An 8,025-nucleotide genomic window follows, 5' to 3' on the forward strand; every position below is an offset into this window, starting at 1 on the left:
CCTGTCCCCTCAGTACATCGCTTCTGCCCAACTCATTTCCATCTCAGGAAGATTGTCTCAAGACTAAGAAGTTAGAGCAGCTCCAGCACTGCAGGCTCCTGGCCCTCACTGACCTGGAATCACCGGCCAGTCCTTGGCAGCTGTGGTGCTGTTTCCTTACTTTGTTAACAAAGGTGTTGCATGGTGAATATGCCCACGCTCATGGAGTGTAGATAGAGCACCTTGCACAAAGGAAAAGCTACTACTGCGCAGTCTTTCTGCTCCTCTGCGTACACTGTCTCTTCTTAGACACTACTTGCCTTCTCCTGGCATAGAGGAGTCTGAAGCAGGAGTCTTTGATGTAAACAGGGAGCACTAAGCAATCCATCGTTTGCCAGTCAATCTGAGCAAAGGGCACTGAAGTCTCTGGAGGAGGCAGCTTTTATTTAAAGTGAGGCTTCATCATGTGACGATCTGCCTCTCATCTTGTGAAGTTTCTGTTGGCATTAGGAGCCCCCACTGTGGTTCTGCTGCTTACAAACTGAAAACGAGCAGGGGCTGAGATCTCACCAACAGAACGGCAGATGAATAGCATTTTGCTAGGATAACATACTGGAAATAGAAAATAATGTTTTTATTTGGGTGATCCCAGCTGTGTCGGATGCGTTGAGAAGTTAAAAAATTGTGGGCCTGTGCATCACTAGAGTCAGCTTAGAAGAGCAACCACTGAATGGGAGCTAGCCCGTGAAGCAGGTAATACAGGTGTGTGCACCAGAGTGCAGCCCAGCTGTAAATTCATTGTAGGATGGCTGTGCTGCTGAACTGCTACATGGGAGTGTTGTTTTCCAGAGGAGGGTGTTCCCAAACAAATGTGCTCGTGCAGTTCATGCAATGGCTTTCCTCTTGTTTATCTGCTGGAAGAAAACATCAGAGCTATCAGCTCCTTTTCTTATTAAGGGTTTGATCTTTATTGTTGCTTACATGCTTCAAATCTGAAAGAAGGCATGGCAGTTTGTTCTGAGGAGGCCTGTTTCTGTACAAGCTACCAGCACACATCGTGCTGGCTGCAAGGGACTCGTCAGGAATAGGTCCCTGGGCTCAGAGCCATGCTCAGTACCAGGAAGGTAGCCTAGCCACCAGCTCGCCATTTAACAGCTCTTCCCGATAACTGCCTGGCATGTCTTAAAAAGAGATATCTCCCTCGACTCAAGGATGTTCTTTGTTGAGTGGGGTAGGTTTTACCCCCAAAGAGTCAGCGTGTTTTGCTGGCCTGCTTGCTCAGCCTCTGTTCTCCTGCTTGAAAGAGGCTGTGCTAATTTTCTTCTTCCTCGATACCTTGACCATTGCTGCTGCTCCTGAAAACACTGCTGGTGTCGTTGGCAGGAATGGGTTAGTGACTTCAATGGGTTCTTTTGGATTGCCTGGTGGATTGACAGCAATTTAGAAAGAGGAGTTACTAAAACCTGAGGTGTCAGCAGTTGTTAAAGGACTTGGTCTGGAGACTTTTGCTTGGTAAGTGGTGTGAGTGATGGATGACTTGTTTTCATTGATTGGGAAAGGGGACTGGGAGAAAGTACGATACAGCATTCAGTCTCTCAGACCCCAAGATTAAAGTGTGATTGAACTGACATTCCTTGTGGGACCTCTTAGGAAGACTGCTAGTATATATTTCTTAGTACTTGCATTTAAGAAACTCTCGGGCTGGTTGTTAGCTAGGTTTTATATTTATACCTTACTTGTTTCAAAAGGTGAACTCACTTGCAGAAGTCGGTCTGCTGACTATGCAGAACGGTTTGCCCCAGGAGCCTGAAAAAGAAGGCAGCATTGACTTTTGCATTGAGAAGAGTCCATAGTCTGTAACGTGGTTCAGTGCAACCCCACAGAAGTATTTCTGCTGGCACAGTGTTACATCCTCTGGGTGAAAGCTGACCTTGCCAGAAAGCATGGCTGTGCTGGAGCACTGCAGGAAAATCTGGGCACTTACACCGCATCGCCTCGGCTGCTGGCACCAAATCCGGTGGACTGGGGGGTGTTTTTTACCTGGTGCAGTGTGCGTTGGGAGATGCTTCCTTCCCAGAGAGCTGGGAGGTTGGGGGCTGCGTTTCCTGAGTACAGAGAGAGGTGGCGAGGTGGTTCCATCTTCACCTGAACGCCAGGTCCGGGTTACCGCCCAGCAGCGTGCGAGCACAGCAGAAGTGCAGTACGTGGGGAAGGCTGAGGCCCAGGTTTGTGACTGTGGTCCTACAGGTGGGATCCCTGCAGAGCCAAGGCTGCCTGCATGCTCACTGCGAGGCCTCCTGCTAGCCTTTGCTTCTCACGTACCACAGCTCAGCCCTGGGGATACCTGCAGGCTCGGGCTGAGGTACGGGAGCTCACCTGTGAGTAGCTGCCAGACCTCACGGCCCGCTTCACTTCTGAACACGTGTAGATGCACAGTCTTTGCATACAGTAGTAGACACTGAAATAACACTGTGCGTCTGTACAGATACCTGGATTGACTCAAGACCACAGCAGCACATGAGCTAAAAGCGCAAGAGATTTTCTTTTAGACTGTTTGTGGCATAGATGAGTAGACAGAGAGCATTTATTTCCAGTGTATTCACTTGAGATACAACAGCGGTTTTAAAATAGCTCCAGAACTGCGAAGTTCATGTAAACACAAAAAATATCCCCAGTTTTAATTACATTATTTTCTTCTCTGTTGGCATACTATGGCACAGCATGCAGTTTGTGATGATCAGACAGTAATCACTGCAAGAGTGAAAAATAAAGCTAGGCTCCCCCCATCCTTAGTAGCTACAATACTATTACAATACAAACACATTAATTCTAAGCACATTAATATATATCACCATTTACAGATGTATTTACATGCCTTCAGTAGCACTGCGTGGCCAGGTGGTTTGGGACTGGGGCTTGGCTCTTCAGCAGGTTTCTACCACCGTGAAGGGCAAAATAAATCCAGAAGCAACATCCAATCAATGTGGGACATCCCTGCTGGCAGCAATGTTGTAAAGGTCTGCCCCACTAAGACAGCAAGGTGAAAGACCTCTGCTCTTCTCCAAACTGGAAACAAGGACAGCTCTCGGTTTTGGATTTCTTGCAATGGAAGACAGCCAGCTTCGAGCGAGGAAAATCCCAGCTTGGTCTATTTTGTTCATAATCAAAAGGGGGAAGCAAATTTGGGGGGCTTTTAGCATTTTTCAGTGCAGAGCCTTGCTGAGTGCATCTTGCATTCACTTGTCTTTTGACCTGACTTCCTTTTTATTTCGCAGTTTGCTGTAATTGCCTTTTTGCTTTTCTTATCATGAAACACCCTTGAGGAAGAGTTTTAAGTGACTTTTCTGTCTTGTTTTGTAAAGATTTTGCTGGCTGACTGTGTACACATCTATAAAGCATGACCACCACCCCTGGGAGTGGAAATGAGGGGGAGTCAGCCTAGCATGCACCTTCCTTATTCTTCCAGACTGGTGCCCAAACCCTTCCTGGAAGAGCTTGCATGCAGGAGGTTGGACAGGATGAAGCAGAGCGATATGGCCTCTGGGGCAGCACACACTCTCTATGGTTCTGGGCTTCATCCCTCACCTACTCACCTTGTAGGGCAAGCAGGTGCTCGTCCTAAAACCACACAGAGCCCTGCTCTTCCTTCCAGAAGGTCAGTGCTAAACACCAGCCCAGGGTATACTCAGCCTCGCTCTGTGTGAGAGAAACTAAAATCTGAGGATACTCTGACTTGGGGAAACATCAGAAACTTTCCCATACTGCTGTTGTCTCCTGCATATGAACCTGGCGTTGGGCTGGCGTAGCAGGAGGGGTGGAAGGAGGGGCCAGAGGCAGGGGTGCCCTTGGGTGATGGGCTGAAGTGTAATCCAAGCATGGCTGCTGGAGGTAGTGATGAGGGCAAGGATGACTTGGGGTTGTGTCAAGAAGCATGAGATTCGTGTGAAGAGCACTCTGGGACTCGGATCCTGACCAGGCTGGCGTCTGCTGAGCAGGCACTTAATAAATACCACTATTTTCTTTTAGCTAATGAGAAAGGTGGAAGGGGCTTTCTGTTTCCTCACACATGCCAGAGCCCTTGCTGCAATGAAGAGGCGAGCAAGGTACACCTGCTGAGTCCCCTGGACATTCCTCATCTTTCAGGCCCAACGCTGGTCCTGTGGGACGCTCAGATAGTGGCTGAATCTTCCTTCCCGAGCACTGTGTTTTGTTTATGGAGTTGTGAAAAACAGCTGAGAAGTCCCTTTCCAGAGGTGGCCAGCCAAGCTCTTGGGAGGAGCCAGCAGCGTGAGCCCTATCTACGTGAGGATGCTCCAAGGTGGGTTCCCATCCAGAGAACCTCTTCCCCTGCCTGAGAGGCCCAGATGCAGCTGGTACACCAGTGTAGCTGGTGGGGAAGCAAATGGATGGGACTGCAGCTTCATCATGGAGCCACTCCCAGGAAGTTGCTGGAAAGAGCTTTCAGGCAAGTGCTATAAACCAGAAAATGAAGCTTTGACCCCTTCATGTGAATAACTTGAACAGGGAGATCTGGCTGGCAAAATGTTGTTTGTCACCAAGTGAGGCTGGATAAACCAGGTACAGACCACTAAATATCTCTGTCGTCATTTGGAAAACCCTTGGGCTCTAGCATTCGGAGATGCAGCAATAACTAGCAATTAATTATCAAGAAAGAAAGATTAAAAAAAAAAAAAAAACCAAAACCAAAATGCTTCTTGCCCTTCTGTTCTTTGCAACAGACGGGTGAAAACAGTATGTTCCCAGCAGTAACTCTTAATTATTTCACCACTGCACATCTTTCTTACACTGCAAGTTAGAAATGTCAGTTTAATTTTCTTTTAATTGCCTCAGCTAGCAGGTACCTGAGAGAAGCCATTTTTACCAACTGTCTAGTCCCTGCTCTTGGTCTCAGACAGCAGCTTATTGCTGTAGAAACGCTTGGCGCAATTCTGCTCCAGAAAGGGTCTCTCCTGAGAGGAGAGTGAGGGGTACAAATATTTTGCCTGTAATTATAAATATCCAGTGTACTCCGTGTGAAAGCGTTCTTTTGCAGCGCTCATCTCATTGGCAGCACAGGAGGTTTCGGGCTTCGGTTTGGTTTGTTTTCCTTGCCCGTTTCCAGGTGGAATTTAAACCCAGTGTGCATTTGCTTAACCCACGGGGTCACTGGGGTTTTCACTGTCCCGTGGAACGTGTGCGGCACCTTTGCACAGCAGGGGCAGGGCGCTCAGCCTTGCCAGGTGGATGGATCCCATGCTGGCCAAGCTGGGATCCTCTTTTTTTTCTGGAGGGAGAGTGGTCAGAAATAAATAATGAGTGACTGAGCTCTACCTCTTTCCCCTGTGCTTGGTCACCCTGCTTTTTGCTGACTGCCTCCTCCTTACCTGCTGGCCCTGTGCCAGGGGCTCCCTGGGGTGCCGGGGCACCCGCAGCCCCAGCTGTGGATCTGTCTGGGATGGGTGCTGCTGGCACAGGGGTTCCCCACGGCTGGAAGGCTCACCAGCAGCTTCAGCCTCCTGGCCACACCGTTAACGTTGATGAGATTGGAGGTTTTGTAGGAGACCTCACCTCCCTGGCACAGCGGCTCCTCAGGGACATCCTCCCTTGGGCTGCTGCCTGGACCGCTGTGGTAGTTCTCCTTGGTTTCCTCCTCATCGGAGGAATTGCTGTCGCCCTCCTCTCCAGGCAGTGCACATTGGACCCCCTTCCTCACCTCCAGGCTGCCATGGGGATACTCTGGTCCAGGCATTTGGGGCGTTTCAGGTTTGCCATGCTCCCAACCTGCATCGGGCATGGATACCTCTAAGGCTTATTCACCCCCTGGGGCCGTTGCTGTGCAGGACCTGGGTTTTGGAGCAGGAGGGGATGACAGGCGTGAGGGGCAGAAAGCAACCAGACAGCTGTTTCTTAATGTAGCCGGTTTTGTCTTTAATCCATGCTTATTTGAAAGCATGGATTTTTATTTTCTGTACTTTATTAACTATTTTCCTGCTTTTTTTTCAAATAGAGAACCATCAGTAAACAAAATGCAGATGTTATTAATTACAGAGGCCCTGATGCTCTGCCTGGTTTCAGATCCAGTGGCTGTTCCTCTTGACAGCTCAGGAGCTCACGTTACACTGCCAGGCAAGCAGTAGCTGCTTCTTCCATTCCTGGAGGACCCAGCAGAGAAAAGAGCTCCACATTAATGTGGAATCATGCAGTATAAAAAAAAAAAAATACGGTCTTAATACAAGTCGCCTGGCCACACAGAATGTTTCCAGAGAAATAAAAATAGCAAGAGGGTGAGAAACCAAGGAAATCTTGGAGCTGGAATGGTGAAGGTGGGAAAGCTGCCCCACAGCCCCCGGGGCTGGCTGAGCAGAGCAGATGCCCCACGTGCTGCCGGCAGCCGATGTGGGCAGGCCGAGCTGCCTCCTGCCCCTAGGCACGGAAGCAGCAGGGCAACCACATTTCTACTCCCCTCTTTTATGCAGAACATTTAAAGAGGGTTAAAACCAGACCCTGGCCACGAGCCAGAGGCAGCCAGCAACCAGTGGGTTTTGTTCATACTCATATGAGCCAGACATGCCGAGGAGGGGAGGTCTGGCCCGCGACAGTTTTAGTTTTGCCAGTGCCCTTTGCAATTTTGCAAGCAGGTCAGCGGGCTCTGCCCTGCTCTCACGCACGCGGGTGAAATGGCCCAAGGAGCTCATGCTGTGCGAGGAGTCTGAAGAGCAGTGGTGTATCTGCTCCCCATCCTGCTGCAAGGCCGGGAAGGAGGACATCTGAGCAGTTGCTTCTCAGGAAGGCAAAACCGGTTGCAAACCCCAGCAGAGAAAGGGAGGAGCCCCCTTCCTCTCACTGACAAAAGGTGTTGGGATGTTGATTTACCAGTATCCTCCCAGCACCCTTGTTCAGAGGCTGCTGGATAGTTTGAAGCCAGCTGGCAGAGCCTGAGCAAGCCTGCTGCTGACAGAGACAGCGCTTGCGAGCGGTGGGAAATGCCAATGCTGCTTTTATCTATTTCCTTGCTCCCCAGGGGGAAAGTGGCGTAGGGGCTGCCCAGCCTGCTGCAGCCCACTGCTGTGGAGAGGTGGGAGAGCAGCTCCAGGAAAGCCCCTCACACACCCCGCGGCAGCCAGCCTGCCTCCCCGAAACAGCTTTCCAAAGATGCTAATCCACCCTTCGGGCTGCACGGTGATGCCAGGAGCGTTTGGAGGTCTCGTCGCAGAAGGGGACAGAACCCCAGCGGTCTCTTGCCCTCTCCCCCCCACCCACGTTGCCTCCCTTCACCCTCAGGCCTGCCTGCCCGCCTCCCCCCCAGCTCCCAGCTTCAACTGGGAGAGCCTTACCTTAACGGGTGAGCATGGGGGGGCAGCCAGCCCGGCAGGAGGAGCCCCCCAGGGCCCCCGCATGGGACATGAGGAGGGGCTGGTGCAGAGCATCCCGTGCAAGCCTGCCGAGCAGCTGCAGAGCCTCTGGAGGTGGGACCTCTTTCCTCACCCCAACCTTGCTGCCTGCATCGAGGAGAGCCGCCTGAGGAATGCAGCAGGGCTGCCCTGCCTGCCTGAGCCCTACCCCTCTCCTCCTCCCCACCTGCGATGGAGAGCACCAGCCGCTGCTGAATTGTGCCTCCCGCTGTGCCTAGCAGGAGGCTTTTGCCTTTTTCCTGGCTTTTAGATGCTATTTCCACTTCTGCTGGAGAGAGCCCCAGCGCCAGTAGCACTCACTGGGTGCTTTTCCCCTGCCTTCCTCCCAGGACTTCATGCTGTGACCTTCAACTCTTCAGTGCGTTGCATTAAATCCCTGCTTTTCTTCTCATTAAAGATGAGCTTGTTGCCATCTGATTGTTCCTTGGCCACCACACAAGTGTTTTCTTCCTCCTGACAAGTCCAGCGTGTGTGGTTTTGTCTCTCCCCAGTGTGGGAGCTCCCCCACAGGGATATTTTCTCCCTGCTTCTCCTACTGCCTGTCTTGGACATGCTGCTTAGTTTTCCCGTCCTTACAGTGGGGATTTCTGTCTCTTCTCTTGCATCGGAATCATACTTTTCCCCTTGTTTTGAG

Source organism: Tyto alba, unplaced genomic scaffold, assembly GCF_018691265.1.
Source record: "Tyto alba isolate M040663 unplaced genomic scaffold, T.alba_DEE_v4.0 Super-Scaffold_1000006, whole genome shotgun sequence".
NCBI lineage: Eukaryota > Metazoa > Chordata > Aves > Strigiformes > Tytonidae > Tyto > Tyto alba.